The sequence below is a fragment of the Ovis aries genome, chromosome 13 (assembly GCF_016772045.2).
Source record: "Ovis aries strain OAR_USU_Benz2616 breed Rambouillet chromosome 13, ARS-UI_Ramb_v3.0, whole genome shotgun sequence".
Lineage (NCBI taxonomy): Eukaryota > Metazoa > Chordata > Mammalia > Artiodactyla > Bovidae > Ovis > Ovis aries.
Window position 1 is genome coordinate 435349 of NC_056066.1, and position 18901 is coordinate 454249.

Genomic DNA, 18901 nt, shown 5'->3' on the forward strand with positions numbered 1-18901 from the left:
TTGGCCTTGTAAACAGTGTGAGTATTTTAAAGCGCTATCATAATTTACACACTTTGTAGTCCGCTTCTTTCACTCAGTGGTCTATTTCTGAGATGTGATCGTGTTGATACATTCAATGATAATTTCTACATCATTCCCACCTCCCACTAGGAGCCAAGATATGTTCTATGGCTGACAGTTTTCACAAGACCATGTGAAATTGCATAAACATGTGAGAGCAGCACATCTCTAGAGGATCTGAAGGTACAAGGGATCTAGAAGTGCCCGAAGCAGGTCCACACTGATTTTCATAAATGCTCTTAGCTGCTTCACTCACCCTCAGTAGAGGCAGTCTTGGATCCACAAGACACAATGACTTGATAAGAATCAGCCTAGGGATCAACATTACTTTTTTTTTTTTAAAGTATTACTTCATTAGTATTTATTAATGAAATTGAAAATGTCATTTCAGATCCCTTTTATGATGCAATTCCCATAGCTCATCTGACATTAAACTTTATGACTGTCTAAGCTCAGCATTTATTATCATTTAGGGAGAACCTTTAAAAAAGATTGTTTCACTGGTGGCTCAAACAGTAAAGAATCTGGCCGCAATGCAGGAGACCTGGGTTCCATCCCTGGGTCGGGAGGATCCTCTGGAGAAGGGAATGGCAATCCACTCCAGTATTCGTGCCTGGAGAAGTCCATGGACAGAGGAGCCTGGTGGGCTACAGTCCATTGGATTGCAAAGAGTGGGACACGACTGAGGGACTAACGCTTCCACTTTTCTTGGTATAAAATAGTTGCCTATAATTAAAGATGTCACAGAGATGTGTTCCAAGAGTTTGGACAAACCACAGATTATATAGCTGTTTTTGGTCAGTCTCCTAACACGGGGTGGCAAAGATTCAGACAGAAGATTATATTAAAATACACCATTTTAACCAAGCGTACAGTTGGATAACGTTAAGTACAGTCATACTATGCTACAAGATCAACGTATTTAAGTCCTACGTGCTACCATAGAACAAAATGATGCCTGTGAAGTCTAGGTTGAAAAGGGAGGAAAAGGAAGAGAAAGGAAGGTAGGTAAAATGATGGAGGCAAAGGTAACAGCTTTAGCTTGGAATCGGTGAATCCAGACTCAGCCCTTAAAACGCTGCCTGGCTTTGGCTAAGTCTTTTTAACCTTTCTGGACCGTTCTTTTCCGTGTCTGAATAATGAGAGGTTAGGTTTAGATGATTTCTAAGGAATCTTTAAGTTCTGAAATAGCTTATGTAGAAAAAAATAAAATCACTTACATAGAAAAAGAGAGAAGAAACATTTCTCAAAGAACAGAAGATGGGGAATGCCACCAATAACCTCAAGCCCCACCTGCTCGCTAAAGTGAGTGTTGGTAAAGAGGGTATCTGTTCTGCTGCTTTAGCCTGGAGCTCTGCAGTATTAAAGCTGACTACTTCCATCTGCACCCAGTACCACTCTCAGCACCCGCCTCTTAACCAATTCCAATCCCCGCGTCCCCAGGGGCCACGCTGGTTCTCGAAACAGGTTTTGGTGGTCTCGCAATAAAAGCATTCCAGGCTTGAGTGAAGAGAGTCGCTGCACTGTCTCAACAGGGAAGGGAGGGAGAGCTTTGCAAAGGGGACTGAGGGCATTTAAGAAAAGCTTCCAGACCTCGGAACGACTCCGCCGGAGCAGGACAGGGCCAGGTATCAGCCTCGGCGCGAGGTCAAGAGCAACACAACCTGCAGATGGGAATCCAGAAGCTGGGCTAAAATAGGAGCGCTCGGCCTAGCGTGCGCAGCGCGCCTGCGCCGTACGTGGGTGCGCATGTTCCCCGCCCCGACGCCGGGCCGCGCGCCCGGCCGTCGCGAAAGCTCGCGGTCCCTCCGAGGCGCATGCCGGCGGTCCTCGCTGGCTCCGTTTACCTGAGGGACCTGCGGCCGCCCCCGGCCGGCGCCGCAAACCCCCGAGAGCCCGGCCCCGAGGTGTGAGGTGAGCCCCGGGTCGTGCAGGCTCCTTCCCGTCCGGCTCAGCGGGGAAAGGACTCGGGAGTGGGGACTGAGGAGGTGCCGTCGCGGCTGCCCGCTCCTCGGCCTAACCCTGCGCCGGAGAGCCGCCAGCAGCCGCGCGCCTCCTCCTCAGGGATCCTTATTCTCGTCGCCGCCGAAACACAAGCCTTGGGCGCCGCGCTTGGAGGCGGGTCTCGGGGTTTTCTCGGCCGGCGGGGGAGCCCGAGTTTGGGGCTGGACGCACGGAGCGCGCGGACTGGATTAACCCTCTCGGTCCCGAGCCCGCGCCGAGCAACCTGTTGGAGTGTGGCCCGCGCTCCCTGCACGCCGCCCTCGGCCCAGCCCTGGGGCTCGGTCGGCGCCGCAGGGGCATGTGGCGCTCCCGGGCCGCTGCGGGCTGTGGATGGAGCGCGCGGCCGCTGGCGGGGAGGACGATGCACCGAGGGCTGGGTGCGGGGGCGCGGGCGGCGTCGCAGCATCTGGACAGCTTCCTGTTCCTAGTCCTGAAAGTTGTCCCCTCTCCTCCTTCCCATCAGTTTTGCAAAGTCTGCATGTTCCTCGGCTTCCCCCTCTGCCCCCTTGGACGCTCCGTGTGTTTGCCCTGGGGTACTGCGGGGAAGTTCATCCATAGCCTCTGAAATAAGGTGCTGTTAAACATTTCAAGACATTTTAACATCTTCCTAGAGGCCTTTTTCAGAATTAGGTGGCTTCCTCAGTAAGAGAAAAAGGGGCGGTTTTTTCTTTCTTTGTTAAAAGAACAAAAGCGTATGCCACTAATTTAGGCAGAGGAGTCAACTCGAAATTGCAAAATATCTAGGAAGGACAAAAGGTCCAGTTTTTGGTCCAGAATAAATGAAATTTTGAATTTTGGTTCCCTTCTGAATGCAGGCAGAGCAGCAAAGCAGACCAGCAGCTATAGAAATAAATGACTGCTCTATAAGATTGGTCAAACAATATCTTATTTTATAGAAGTAGTTTGGAGAGACCTATGTTTATGTACTGGAACTGGGTTACTTGGCAAAGCCAATACCGCAGGAGCAAGGAAACAAAGACTTGACAAAGGGGATGTTGCCTCCCTCTTGAGCGTTCTTTTAGCCTTTAGTGGTGTACTGACAGTCAAAGGGATAGATAAATCCGTAGTTCTGTTATTAGGAACCATTTACTCCTCAAGATAATGCTTTCCATCCATCCCCCTTTTTTTCCCCCATCCGTACTTTTAAGCAAATCAATACCATCTTTTTCCTCCATAAGAAGAAGGGGGAAAAAAAGTGTTTGTTTGAAGTACCAAACCACAACATTGAAGTAGTAAGATAGGAAAGTGATGTAAAAGCTTAAGTGGCCAGGCTTGCAAGGATAGAGCTGAAAATAAAAGATAATTGAGATGCAGTTCTTCTTAGAGTGTTGCCTTTTATTTAGTGAAATAACAGGTTGCTCCTCTACCCCCCTCCCTCCAAATGCTTTGAAACTGTCAGGAAAAGAAGGTAATTAGTTGTCAGGAAGCATTTAACAGGAGGCTTCCTGTGTGCTGTTTTGGATCTGTCAGGAATTCTCTGTTCCTTATTAATTTATTAAGAGCAGAGGCAAGCCTCTCCCTGGGGCTGAGGAATCCAGGCATTTCCTTCAATAGTTTTTCTATACTGAGATAAGTACCCTCTTCCTTCTTGTGAGCCATACGGTAAAAGTGATTGTTTACAACTCTCTCTCTTTAATATGGATCGCCTATGTTTTGTAAGTCTGGGATTTTAATCTTTATCTTTCCTGAGAATAACTACCTTGTAAGACAGTATATATGCCCACACCATGTTAATTAAAACACCTTTGCTCCATCAGAGCTCTGGTCCCCGTGTCTTTCTTTCTCTCTCTCTCTCTCTCTCAGGCTATTTCTTTGGAGCTTTACTTTCTTATCATCGACTCGGGACCACCAGGTTCCAGTCCATTAAAGGACCTCAAAAATTAGTAAAGCCTATTGTCTTTCCTTCTCTTTCCTCCTCTTCTGTTTTTTTTTTTTTTTTCTCATCCACTAATATTCCCTGACTCTACATCTCTCCTAAATCTACCAGTGTCCTATTAATAGAGGAAGAAAGGACTTTTGGTTCTTTCATCCCTTTTTTCATCTTAGGTACTGTATTCCTCTGAGCTTTTATTTTGTGCTTTGAACATTTAGGTGGATTTTTCTAGAGAGATCCCCAGCCATGATTGAGATATTTGAAGTAGGGAGGCTTGAGGGGAAGATAAATAGTAAAATGCACGTTCTTTTTTTGTATAGCACAGTGTTGTGAGCATGTCGTCATTGGACAAAGAGAGAGGGTTTTAAACTCACTGTAAGTCCTCTGTTGCCAAATTGACAAAAAAATCTCTCTCCCCGATTTAAATTTCCTATGTGCTAGTAAAACTATGAGATTTCATTCTGAAAACTTATTCTGAGCATGTTAGTTTGTTGATGTTAGACTGCTGTTGACTTTATTTTCTTCAGGAGACGTGATAGGAAACAGTTCTTACTGCATGTTTACCTTCTTTCACAGGGAAGAGCAGTGTTGGCCTCAAGTGTTTTTTAACCTCTAAATCTCTAGAAGTAGAGACGTTTAAAGCTGCAGCTGCCCACAAAAAGAGCAGTAGTGCAAATGAAAAGCAAGACTTTGAAATATGTATGAGAGGAATTGTTCAGTATAGATTTGGGAGAAGAAGGGTCACAGCGTCTTGAGGAAAGAAGTGAAGGTTTTTAATAGTGGCATTTCCAGAAGGCTAGGAATGAATGTTTGAAGAGTAACAACTCCTCTTTGACTAGAAATTAGTTTTAACTGACTGTTGCATCAGAAATGATGAATCTGTCTTTGAGTTACAGTTTGTTATGCTGAGAACTAGCAACAGTTTTGGGGGATCCAAGGAATGTGCTGTGAATGAAGTTTAAGAAAAAACAACTAGGCTGCTGCTGCTGCTGCTAAGTCACTTCAGTCGTGTCTGACTTTGTGCGACCCCATGGACTGCAGCCTACCAGGCTCCTCCGTCCACGGGATTTTCCAGGCAAGGGTACTGGAGTGGGGTGCCATTGCCTTCTCCAAACGACTAGGCTAGTAGGCCTAAAAAAAAAAAATCCTGGTCCCCAAATTTTATATCATTAAACTAATTTTATAGTCAAAACATGCAACCATGCTAAAGGGGAAAAAAAAATCAGGAGCTTGATATTAGAGCATTTTCTGAACACATTTTAATGGAAAAGGGAAACCAGGCTGGAATTTCAACCTGATTTTCTTTTTTTTTTTTTAAGTCCAGACTCTGGCCATCTTTTAACTTTCCAGTTTTGTTTTTAGCTTTAAAAGATCTTCTGCTTCTGCTTTCTCTACTATTAAAAGTAATGTATAATTTGTAAGATGGACTGGATTTTGATGCCTACTATTCATTTTAGTTTTTAACTGTATTTGTTTTTCCTGTATTTTTTTAAGCCCCATCACTCAGCACACTGGAAGATTAGATTATCTTTTGTAATCAGTAGATGTCTAGACGGACTTTAAAAATTAGATAAAATAGCAAAGTGATATCTTGAGATTAGTAACAATCTAGGCCCTATGAATTAAATATGCTGCTGCTAGGTCGCTTCAGTCATGTCCAACTCTGTGCGACCCCATAGACGGCAGCCCACCAGGCTCCCCCGTCCCTGGGATTCTCCAGGCAAGAACACTGGAGTGGGTTGCCATTTCCTTCCCCAGTGCATGAAGGTGAAAAGTGAAAGTGAAGTCGCTCAGTCGTGTCCCACTGCGACCTCATGGACTGCAGCCTACCAGGCTCCTCTGCCCATGGGATTTTCCAGGCAAGGGTACTGGAGTGGATTGCCATTGCCTTCTCCGATGAATTAAATATGAAGCTATATACACTTTAGTAACCAGAAAACAGTATCCTGAGAATGAATTTATTTATTAAATAAGATATGGAAATCAAAAGGCCAAAACCCACATGAGTTTTAGGAAAAAGAATCTAGCACTTTGAGCAGTGATATGCTCTCAGTGTGTACTTTGCTCTCTAAGATGATGCTAATTTCCTTGAGAGAAGAAGCTTCAGAGGTAGTGATTGCTAATCCTTATAATGCAGTCTTGGAGAAAACTGAAAGAAGACAAAAGAATATCCTCCTGTTCCCATTGTAGCCGGTGTGTTTGAGGCAACCTTTAATTTGTGAATTGGAAACGCAAATGTTATGTACATGTATAGTGTGTCCAGATAAGTAAATCTAAGCTGAGAAAGATGAAGGGAATCACTTTCTGTGTAGAAAGCGTGAATTGGAATAGAATTGCTAACATCTTTTGTTGCAGGGCCTTGCTGACAAGCCCCCAGGGCCCACTTTTGTCATTGTCTCTTCTGGGATTCTGCCTGCTTTCTTTCCTCTTCACAGTTGCCATCTCCTGCTTTTCCCACCTGAGTTCTTTGGGTCTGGCTTTGTAGCCAACCTCTGAAGACAGTCTTCCAAGATTGCATCCCCTTTATTGCTGGTCTTCAGGACAAATATTCAACTTATTTTAGGGGCTTTTACTTTTCATCATCAAAAGAGAACTGGTAAATTCGGGAATATCAGATTCCTGATGTTACACATTGATAAAAATTAAACAGAACTGGACGTGGAACAACAGACTGGTTCCAAATAGGAAAAGGAGTATGTCAAGGCTGTATATTGTCACCCTGCTTATTTAACTTATATGCAGAGTACATCATGATAAACGCTGGGCTGGAAGAAGCACAAGCTGAAATTAAGATTGCTGGGAGAAATATCAATAACCTCAGACACACAGATGACACCACCCTTATGGCAGAAAGAAGAGGAACTAAAAAGCCTCCTGATGAGAGTGAAAGAGGACAGTGAAAAAGTTGGCTTAAAGCTCAACATGCAGAAAACGAAGATCATGGCATCTGGTCCCATCACTTCATGGCAAATAGATGAGGAAACAGTGTTGGACTTTATTTTTGGGGCTCCAGAATCACTGCAGATGGTGATTGCAGCCATGAAATTAAAAGACACTTAATCCTTGGAAGAAAAGTTATGATCAACCTAGATACCGTATTAAAAACCAGAGATATTACTGTGCCAACAAAGGTCCGTCTATTCAAGGCTATGGTTTTTCCAGTGGTCATATATGGATGTGAGAGTTGGACTGTGAAGAAAGCTGAGCGCTGAAAACTTGATGCGTTTGAACTTTGGTGTTGGAGAAGACTCTTGAGAGTCCCTTGGACTGCAAGGAGATCCAACCAGTCCATCCTAAAGGAGATCAGTCCTGGGTGTTCATTGGAAGGACTGATGCTGAAGCTGAAACTCCAGTACTTCAGCTACCTCATGCAAAGAATTGACTCTTTGGAAAAGACCCTGTTTCTGGGAGGGATTGGAGGTAAGAAGAGAAGAGGATGACAGAGGATGAGATGGCTGGATGGCATCACCGACTCAATGGATATGAGTTTGGGTAAACTTTGGGAGTTGGCGATGGACAGGGAGGCCTGGCGTGCTGTGATTTATGGGGTCACAAAGAGTCGGACATGACTGAGCGACTGAACTGAACTTTTTATCATCAAAAGAGAACTGGTAAATTGGGGAATATCAGATTCCTGATGTTACACATTGATAAAAATTAAAGTGTAGGGTTAAATGTATCTAGTCCTTTCTGTTTTCTGATGAAATAGTCATCAGGTCACTTAATCGGAAATTAGTTTTTCCATATATCTTATATTGCTCTGTAAAGAAGGGAATGTCTCTTTTCTCAGGGTTAGGGCATGAAAAACTGTTGCCAGACCCCTCATTTTTTACTGATCCTTGGCGCCTGAAACTGTTCCCTCCAGTTAATCCAGCAATTTCCTTTATTCAGCTGAGATTCTGCAGATTCCTATAGTAAAAGATATAATGTTGAAAAGAATGCAAAAAATTGTTTAACCTTTATGTGATCAGTTGCTATATTTTGTCTGTATTTCCTGGTTTCCTCAATCTTCTGTGTGCCCTCTGAAACTTACAGCTTCTTCAAGAATGGTTCTCTTAGGAAAAAGGACTGTTGCTATCCATACTCACGTGATCCTAATTAGAAGTATTTATTTCATTATGTTATTGAAAAGCCATTTAGAATACATATCAAAAGGTTTGTGTTTTGTTTTGTTTTTTTTTTTTTTACTGTGCGTAATATTTGGTTCAGCTGAGAGGTGACCTGATTTTTTCCAGTATTGAAAATCAATTTTTGACCCATTCTAAGTTTATCATCTTTTTTTTTTTTTTTTGCTTTTCTTGCTACCTGTAGTAGGGTATTTTTGTGTCCCTTGGCTTGTTGTTCAATCAACAGCCAGTAAAGCATTGATTCAAGTAGTAGTATTGTCAGCACACATTCATAGATTTAGCAGACTTAATTTTCCCATACAGAAATAACATGCGACAGACTTTAAAATAATATTGCAGCATTTATAATACTTTACTACTTCTTGTTTTGTTTTTTGATCATGCTGTGCAGCTTGTGAAACCTTAATTCCCTGACCAGTGATCAAACTCGAGCTCCCTGACGTAGAAGTGTGGAGTCCTAATCACTGGATTGCCAGGGAAGTCCCTGTAATATTGTATTTTTAAACAATTCAGGTAGTTTTATTCTGTTCCATTTATGTATATTTTTGACAAAAGTGGGAGACTATATGCTGTTTTGTAAACCATTTAAAATTTTGTTTTTCACTTATTGTATTGTTACTGTCTTTTCAAGTCAGTATATAAGGATCCTGCTCATCATTTTTAGTGTGTTATGTGTTGGTTGTACCTTAGTTTAACCAGTTTCTTATTGGTAGACTTTCAGATTGTCTCTGGGTTTCTGTATTAACATTTCAGTTATACATCATGTGTACTTGTGTTTACTTTCTTAGCATAAATTGTAGAATATTGTCTGCTGAATCAAATTATATACATTTTAAGGGTTTTTGATGTCCATAGCTATTTTTTTTTGAAATACCAACTACTTTGCTTTTCCTCTGGTAGTATTTGAAAATGGAGAATTTCGTGGCTGTCTAGTGGTTAGACACTTCACTACTCTGGCCCAGGTTCAGTCCTTGTTTGGGGAACTAAGATTCTGCAAGCTGTGTGGGACAGTCAAAAAAGTATTTCCAAGTGTTGGAATGTTGAATATATTCTTCTTTCTGCACCCTCTCCTATACTTTGTTCTGTTATTCTTACTTTGCTCTTCTGATTGGCAAAAATGTTATATATCATGTTTGTATGTTTTTATTAGTAAAGTTGAATATCTTTTCATATGTTTGTCGGCCATTTGTAAATTTATGTACTTTTTCTATTTTTCTATTAAGGTAGTATTCTTTATCTGCTTTTAAAAAAATTCATTTTATATATTACTTTTGCTAAGCGCATCAGTTCAGTTCAGTTGCTCAGTCGTGTCTGACTCCTTGCGACCCCATGAATCGCAGCACACCAGGCCTCCCTGTCCATCACCAACTCCCGGAGTTCACCCAGACTCACATCCATCGAGTCAGTGATGCCATCCAGCCATCTCATCTTCTGTCATCCCCTTCTCCTCCTGCCCCCAATCCCTCCCAGCATCAGAGTCTTCCAGTGAGTCAGCTCTTCACATGAGGTGGCCAAAATACTGGAGTTTCAGCTTTAGCATCATTCCTTCCAAAGAAATCCCAGGGCTGATCTCCTTCAGAATGGACTGGTTGGATCTCCTTGCAGTCCAAAGGACTCTCAAGAGTCTTCTCCAACACCAAAGTTCAAAAGCATCAATCCTTCAGCGCTCAGCCTTCTTCACAATCCAACTCTCACATCCATACATGTCCACAGGAAAAACCATAGCTTTGACTAGACAGACCTTCGTCGGCAAAGTAATGTCTCTGCTTTTGAATATACTATCTAGGTTGGTCACAACTTTTCTTCCAAGGAGTAAGCGTCTTTTAATTTCATGGCTGCAGTCACCATCTGCAGTGATTTTGGAGCCCCCAAAATAAAGTCTGACACTGTTTCCACTGTTTCCCCATCTATTTCCCATGAAGTGATGGGACCAGATGCCATGATCTTTGTTTTCTGAATGTTGAGATTTAGGCCAACATTTTCACTCTCCACTTTCACTTTCATCAGGAGGCTTTTTAGTTCCTCTTCACTTTCTGCCATAAGGGTGGTGTCATCTGCATATCTGAGGTTAGTGATATTTCTCCTGGCAATCTTGCTTCCAGCTTGTGTTTCTTCCAGTCCAGCGTTTCTCATGGTGTACTCTGCATAGAAGTTAAATAAGCAGGGTGACAATATACAGCCTTGACGTACTCCTTTTCCTGTTTGGAACCAGTCTGTTGTTCCATGTCCAGTTCTAACTTTTGCTTCCTGACCTGCATACAGATTTCTCAAGAGGCAGGTCAGGTGGTCTGTATTCCCATCTCTCTCAGAATTTTCCACAGTTGATTGTGATCCACACAGTCAAAGGCTTTGGCATAGTCAATAAAGCAGAAATAGGTGTTTTTCTGGAATTCTCTTGCTTTTTCCATGATCCAGTGGACGTTGGCAATTTGATCTATGGTTTCTCTGCCTTTTCTAAAACCAGCTTGAACATCAGGAAGTTCACGGTTCACGTATTGCTGAAGCCTGGCTTGGAGAATTTTGAGCGTTACTTTACTAGCATGTGAGATGAGTGCAATTGTGCGGTAGTTTGAGCACTCTTTGGCATTGCCTTTCTTTGGGACTGGAATGATAACTGACCTTTTCCAGTCCTGTGGTCACTGCTGAGTTTTCCAAATGTACTGGCATATTGAGTGTAGCACTTTCACAGCATCATCTTTCAGGATTTGAAATAGCTCAACTGGAATGCCATCACCTCCACTAGCTTTTTTCATAGTGATGCTTTCTAAGGCCCAGTTGACTTCACATTCCAGGATGCCTGGCTCTAGGTGAGTGATCACACCATTGTGATTATCTGGGTCGTGAAGATATTTTTTGTACAGTTCTTCTGTATATTCTTGCCACTTATTCTTAATATCTTCTGCTTCTGTTAGATCAATATCATTTCTGTCCTTTATCGAGCCCATCTTTGCATGTAATGTTCCCTTGGTATCTCTAATTTTCTTGAAGAGATCTCTAGTCTTTCCCATTCTGTTGTTTTCCTCTGTTTCTTTGCATTGATCACTGAAGAAGGCTTTCTTACCTCTTCTTGCTATTCTTTGGAACTCTGCATTCAGATGCTTATATCTTTCCTTTTCTCCTTTGCTTTTCTCTTGTCTTCTTTTCACAGCTATTTGTAAGGTCTCCCCAGACAGCCATTTTGCTTTTTTGCATTTCTTTTCCATGGGGATGGTCTTGATCCCTGTCTCCTGTACAGTGTCACAAACCTCATTCCATAATTCATCAGACACTCTATCAGATCTAGGCCCTTAAATCTATTTCTCACTTCCACTGTATAATCATAAGGGATTTGATTTAGGTCATACCTGAATGATCTAGCGGTTTTCCCTACTTTCTTCAATTTCAGTTGAATTTGGTAATAAGGAGTTCATGATCTGAGCCACAGTCAGCTCTTGATCTTGTTATAGTTCACTGTATAGAGCTTCTCCATCTTTGGCTGCAAAGAATATATAATCAATCTGATTCGGTGTTGACCATCTGGTGATGTCCATGTGTAGAGTCTTCTCTTTGTTGTTGGAAGAGGATGTTTGCTATGACCAGTGCATTTTCTTGGCAAAACTATTAGTCTTTGCCCTGCTTCATTCCACAGTCCAAGGCCAAATTTGCCTGTTACTCCAGGTGTTTCTTGACTTCCTACTTTTGCATTCCAGTCCCCTATAATGAAAAGGACATCTTTTTTTAGCTGTTAGTTCTAAAAGGTCTTGTAGGTCTTCATAGAACTATTCAACTTCAGCTTCTTCAGCGTTACTGGTTGGGGCATAGACTCTAGTGTTGTGTTAATCATTCTGCTCACCAGATAACAAACCCTAGGTATTTCCAATGATCTGGGTTGTTTACAAGTCATCTCTGGGTGGCTCTCATTGCCACTGAAATATCATGATAAAATTTGACAAGCTATGTTAATTGAGGTCTTCTTCAGAGATTAAATGCTCAGTAAGCACCCTCCAACAGGAGAGGTTCAAATAAAACTTATTATTTATAGGTTCTCAGAGTCTTCTATCATTATATATGGGAGCCTTCATCAGAAAAAAAATACTGACAGCTGCAACTTCCATCTGCCTGAGTCTGCCTCCGTCTTGCAACATTCCCATCTCAACTCCTTTTTCTCTCTGCCCACTGCTTCCAATTTGTGCAAGTGTAATATTTGGGGGATTTACATATTATTCTCCTTATTGCTCTTTTGGAGGTGGGGTAAAACATAAATCAACCTAAATTAGTCTCTGGAATGATTGAGTGGTTGAGATCTCAACATGGGAATGTTAAGCTCTTGTCAGTGAAATTCTAACATTTATCAGGGTGGGTTTGACATTCTACCACTGATGCCTCAGCCCTTCCTTCCCTTTGTCCCATCCAGTCATGTCTCAAACCAGCACCAGGATTTCTTTTCTTCTTTTTTTCTCTTTTTAATTTATTTTAATTGGAGGCTAGTTGCTTTACGATATTGTGGTGGTTTTTGCCATACATTCACATCAATCAGCCATAGGTGTACATGTGTTCCCCATCCTGACTCTCGCACGTCCCTTCCCATCCCATCCCTCAGGGTCATCCCAGTACTCCAGCCCTGAGCACCCTGTCTCATGCATGGAACCTGGACTGGCAATCTAATTCACATATGATAATATACATGTTTCAGTGCTATTCTCTCAAATTATCCCACCCCCGCCTTCTCCCATAAAGTCCAAAAGACTGTTCTATACATCTGTGTTTCTTTTGCTGTCTTGCAGATGGCAGAAAGTGAAGAGGGACCAAAAAGCCTCTTGATGAACGTGAAAGAGGAGAGTAAAAAAGTTGGCTTAAAGCTCAACATTCAGAAAACGAAGATCATGGCATCCAGTCCCATCACTTCATGGCAAATAGATGGGGAAACAGTGCCAGACTTTATTTGGGGGGGCTCCAAAATCACTGCAGATGGTGACTGCAGCCATGAAATCAAAAGACGCTTACTCCTTGGAAGAAAAGCTACGACCAACCTAGATAGTATATTCAAAAGCAGAGACATTACTTTGCCGACTAAGGTCCGTCTAGTCAAAGCTATGGTTTTTCCTGTGGTCATGTATGGATGTGAGAATTGGACTGTGAAGAAGGCTGAGTGCTGAAGGATTGATGCTTTTGAACTGTGGTCTTAGAGAAGACTCTTGAGAGTCCCTTGGACTGCAAGGAGATCTAACCAGTCCTTTCTGAAGGAGATCAGCCCTGGGATTTCTTTTGGAAGGAATGATGCTAAATCTGAAACTCCAGTACTTTGGCCACCTCATGCGAAGAGTTGACTCATTGGAAAAGACTCTGATGATGGGAGGGATTGGGGGCAGGAGGAGAAGGGGATGACAGAGGATGAGATGGCTGGATGGCATCACTGACTCTATGGACATGAATCTGAGTGAGCTCCAGGAGTTGGTGATGGACAGGGAGGCCTGGTGTGCTGCGATTCATGGGGTCACAAAGAGTCAGACACGACTGAGCGACTGAACTGAACTGATGCAGGGTTATCATTACCATCTTTCTAAATTTTATATATATTCGTTAGTATACTGTATTGGTGTGTTTCTTTCTGGCTTACTTCACTCTGTATAATAGGCTCCAGTTTCATCCACCTTATTAGAACTGATTCAAATGTATTCTTTTTAATGGCTGAGTAATACTCCACTGTGTATATGTACCACATCCTTCTTATCCATTTGTCTGCCGATGGATATCTAGGTTACTTTCATGTCCTTGCTATTGTAAACAGCAGCACCAGGATTTCTTATACTCAGATACCTCCTAGGTTGTGCAATTGCCTAAATATAAAGTCTAGACTCTCCAGCCAAACATTCAAACTTGCCTACTCTCCCATTCCCTCTCCAAAGGAGATCCTAACCTAATTTCCCAAGTATCTTTCCCGCTTATTCTTTATTTTAAAAGTCACATTGATTGTGTGTGTGTGTGTGTTTTTTTTTTTTTTTTTAGATTACTACAGATGTGTTAATTGCCAGATCCCAAAGCATTGTCCAAGTTCTTATCTTCCTAAAGGCCTCTACATTGTTTGGCATCTGAAAACTACTCACCAGTCTTGGTTTCTTAAATGTTTCATTGCCTTTCCTCCTACCATTCTTGTTTGGGTTTTGTTTGTTTTGTTTTATTTTTGTCTGATTTTTTAACAGCTACACTCCATTCACCCTTTCCCTAGCTCTTCCTTCTTCTACCCGTTTAATTCATATTTTATAATAATCATAATTGACACTATTAAGGGCCTTGTGGGGCCCCTGGGCACAAACACTTTGTGTCCCTCATTTCTTTGATTATAGCCCTTCATTCAGCCTCCATGACCTTCCTTGAGTTCCAGTGGGTAGATTCAAGAAGTTGTCAATTAGAGAAGAAGGAAACAGGAGACCATGAAGAAACAATAAAGAGCAGCCTTGGGGCAAGGTCCTATTTCCCCGAGAAAAGATACACACATAATCTTTGAGCTATTTTGCAGATACTGAAACTCCTTCTACGTGGGTGAAGTTAATGATTCATAAGGCGTGCTTGTCTATGTCCACAAGCATATAGACATAAAATTAGTTGGAAATGAAGGTTGACAATGTGGACCCCTACTTACCGCACCACTAACACATCAGAATAATGTCCATGAGCTGATCATGCCCTCTTTTGAACAATTACTATAAAACTTACCAAACTTGTCATTATCTTCCCCAAATTGAGACACTTGGTTTTGAAGTCATTAGTCTGCTGGAGCCCACTTTGCCTGGAAAAGCAATAAAGCTATCCTTTTCTACTTCACACAAACTCTTGTCTCTGAGATTTCATTTGGCATTGGTGTACAGAGAAGTAGCACTCCTTGTTTCTTTCCTACTGCCTTGTAAGGGTATGCCACCATAATGAGAAGTACCAGTTCAAAACACTTCCTTCCAGGAAAACATCTGTGTATTTGCATTGCTGAGACAATGCAGGGAAATATGCTAATTTCAGTCCACTGGCAAAAAAAAAAAAAAATGTGTTCTCAGCATGTGAAAGCTAGCATGTTTCATTCTAAAACACACCTCAGAAAATTCCTTGGGTTCTGAGTCTCTCTGCAGTGTAGTTAATGCTCTGTACAAGCTGGAAAATTCTCTGCAAGGAACACTGTGCTTGGATTCCTGACTAAGAGTGCATCTCCTAGAACTCCTTGATTCCTACTGCCTTGTATGGGTATGACACCACACTGAGAAGTACCACCTCACAACACTTCCTTCATGGAAAGCATCAGTTTGTCCCCATTTTGTAGTTTCATTGCTGGGACAATGCAGGGGAATACGCTAGGTGTGAAAATGCTACGGAGACATTACTTTGCCAACAAAGGTCCATCTAGTCAAAGCTGCAGTTTTGCCAGTAGTCATGTATGAATGTGATTGAGAGTTGGACTGTAAAAATAGCTGAGCCACAAAGAATTGATGTTTTTGAACTGTGGTATTGGAGAAGACTCTTGAGAGTCCCTTGGACTGCAGGGAGATCCAACCTGTCAATCCTAAAGGAAATCAGTCCTGAATATTCATTGGAAGGACTGAGGCTGAAGCTGAAACTCCAATATTTTGGCCACCTGAAGTGAAGAACTGACTCACTGGAAAAGACCCTGATGCTGGGAAAGACTTAAGATGGGAGGAGAAGGGGATGACAGAGGATGAGATGGTTGGATGGCATCACCCACTTGATGGACATGAGTTAGAGCAAGCTCCAGGCATTGGTAATGGACAGGGAAGCCTGGTGTACTGCAGCCCATGGGTGGCAAAGAGTCAGACACAACTGAATAAGTGAATGGAACTGAACTATGTCAAAGCTAGAATGTTTCACTCACAGACCCACCTTGGAAAACTTCTTGTGTTCTGATTATCTCCACAATATAATACCAAGTGGAAGCAGTGGCCTTCTCTGAAAGAAATACTGTGTGTGGATCTCCTGCCTAAGAGTACATCTCCGAGAACACTTAGGTTCCTTGTATGGGTATGCTGCTCACCAACAGAGAACAACCAGTTCACAGCACTTCCTTCATCAAAAGCATCAGTAGTCCCCAGTGTGTATTTTCAGTGCTGGGACACTGCAGGGAAATATGCTGGGTGCCTAAATGCTTATTTGTTGTTTTCTGGCAAAAACAGTGTTCATACAGCCTGAAAAGCTAGACCATTTCACTCAATCCCACCTAAGAAAGCCTCCTAGGTTCCAATTGTCTCTTCACAAAATTAATTCTCAGCACACGAGTTACTTTTCTAAAGGAAATCCAGTGCCTGGACGTCCTTACTAGGAGCTCATATCTTAGTACACCTAGCTTCAGAAGGCATCATATGAGTATGCCAGGGGCCACACAGTGAATTACAAATTGACACCACTTCCCTCATGGAAAAGACCAGTTTTCCCCCAAGTTTATATTTTTGTGCTGGAACACTGCAGGAATACAGGGTGGGTGTGAACCTTCTCATCGGGGTCTGCTGGACAAAAGAGTGTTTTAACTGTGTCAAAACGGGGTCCACTGGAGAAGGGAATGGCAACCACTTCAGTATTCTTGCCTTGAGAACCCTATGAACAGTATGAAAAGGCAAAAGATAGGACACTGAAAGATGAACTCCCCAGGTCAGTAGGTGCCCAGTATTGTACTGGAGATCAGTGGAGAAATAGCTCCAGAAAAAATGAAGGGATGGAGCCAAAGTGAAAACCAGGCCCAGTTGTGGATGTGACTGGTGATGGAAGTAAAGTCTGATGTTATAAAGAAAAATCTTGCATAGGAACCTGGAATGTTAGGTCCATGTAATCAAGGCAAATTGGAAGTGGTCAAACAGAAGAGGGCAAGAGTGAACATGGACATTTTAGGAATCAGTGAACTAAAATGGACTGGAATGGGCAAATTTAATTCAGATGATCATTATATCTACTACTGTGGGCAAAACCCTTTAGAAAACATGGAGTAGCCCTCAGTCAAGAGCCTGAAATGCAGTACTTGGGTGTAATCTCAAAAACAACAGAATGATCTCTGCTCGTTTCTAAGGCAAGCCATTCAATATCAGGGTAATCCAAGTCTATGCCCCAATCAGTAATGCTGAAGAAGCTGAAGTTCAATGGTTCTGTGAAGACTTACAAGACCTTCTAGAGCTAACACCAAAGAAAGATGTCCTTTTCATCATAGGGGACTAGAATGCAAAGAAAGAAGTCAAGAGATACCTGTAGTAACAGACAAATTTGGCCTTGGAGTGTAAAATGAAGCAGGGCAAAGGCTAACAGAGATTTGCCAAGAGAATGCACTGGTCATAGCAAACACCCTTTTCCAACAACACAAGAGGACACTACAAATGGACATCATCAGATGGTCAATACTAAAATCAGATTGATTATATTCTTTGCAGCCAAAGATGGACAAGCACTATATAGACAGCTAAAACAAGATCGAGAGCTGACTGTGGATCAGATCATGAACTTTTTGCTGCAAAATTTAGACTTAAATTGAAGAAAGTAGGCAAAACCGCTCAGAGAAGGTGATGGCACCCCACTCCAGTACTCTTGCCTGGAAAATCCTATGGATGGAGGAGGCTGCAGTCCATGGGGTCACGAAGAGTCGAAAACAACTGAGTGACTTCACTTTCACCTTTCACTTTCATGCACTGGAGAAGGAAATGGCAACCCACTCCAGTGTTCTTGCCTGGAGAATCCCAGGGACAGGGGAGCCTGGTGGGCTGCTGTCTATGGGGTCGCACAGAGTCAGACACGACTGAAGCAACTTAGCAGCAGTAGCAGCAGGCAAAACTGCTAGACCATTCAGGTATGACCTAAATCAAACCCCTTACGACTATACAGTGGAAGTGACAAATAGATTCCAGGGATTATATCAGAAAGACAGAGTGCCTAAAGAACTATTGATGAAGGTTCATGACATTGTTCAGGAGACAGGGATCAAGACCATCCTCAATAAAAGAGATGCAAAAAGGCAAAATGGCTATATGAGGAAACCTTACAAATAGAGGCCTTACAAAAAGAAGTGAAGAGAAAGAAAAGGAGAAAAGGAAAAATAAACCCATTTGAATGCTGAGCTTCAAAGAAGAGCTAGGAGAAATAAGAAAGCCTTCCTCAGTGATCAATGCAAAGAAATAGAGGAAAACAATAGAATGGGAAAAACCATAAGTCTCTTTAGAAAAGTTAGAGATACTAAGGGATCATTTCATGCAAAGATGGGCACAATAAAGGACAGAAACAGTATGAACCTAAAAGAAGAAGAAAATATTAAGATGAGGTGGCAAGAACACACCGAAGAACTATACAGAAAAGATCTTCATGATGCAGATAATCACAGTTGTATGATCACTTATGATCACTCACCTAGATATCCTGGAATGCAAAGTCTAGTGAGCCATAGGAAGCATCACTATGAACAAAGCTAGTGGAGGTGATGGAATTCCAGTTGAGCTATTTTCAAATCCTAAAAGATGATGCTGTTAAAGTGCTGCACTCAATATGCCAGCCATGGCATATTGGAAATATGGAAATTTGGAAAATGCAGCCATGACCACCAGACAGGAAATGGTCAGTTTTCATTCCAATCCCAAAGAAAGGCAGTGCCAATGAATATTCAAACTACCACAGAATTACATTTGTCTCACAGGCTAGCAATGCAATTCTCAAAATTCTCCAAGCCAGGTTTTAAGAGTACATGAACCATGAACTTCACGGTGTTCAAGCTGGATTTAGAAAAGGCAGAGGGACCAGAGATCAAATTGCCAACATCCATTGGATCATTGAAAAAGCAAGAGTTCCAGAAAAACATCTACATCTGCTTTATTGATTATGCCAAAGCCTTTGA

At 42.2% G+C, this 18901-nt stretch overlaps 1 long non-coding RNA gene across 1 annotated transcript; it reads left to right on the top strand.

Moving 5' to 3' along the window:
* The first annotated feature begins 1849 nt into the window (after positions 1 to 1849).
* On the top strand, positions 1850 to 14871 carry LOC121816288 (uncharacterized). Its single transcript, XR_006055799.1, has 2 exons — positions 1850 to 1974; positions 12828 to 14871. It is a non-coding gene; the product is annotated as an uncharacterized LOC121816288 (long non-coding RNA).
* The last annotated feature ends 4030 nt before the right edge of the window (positions 14872 to 18901 follow it).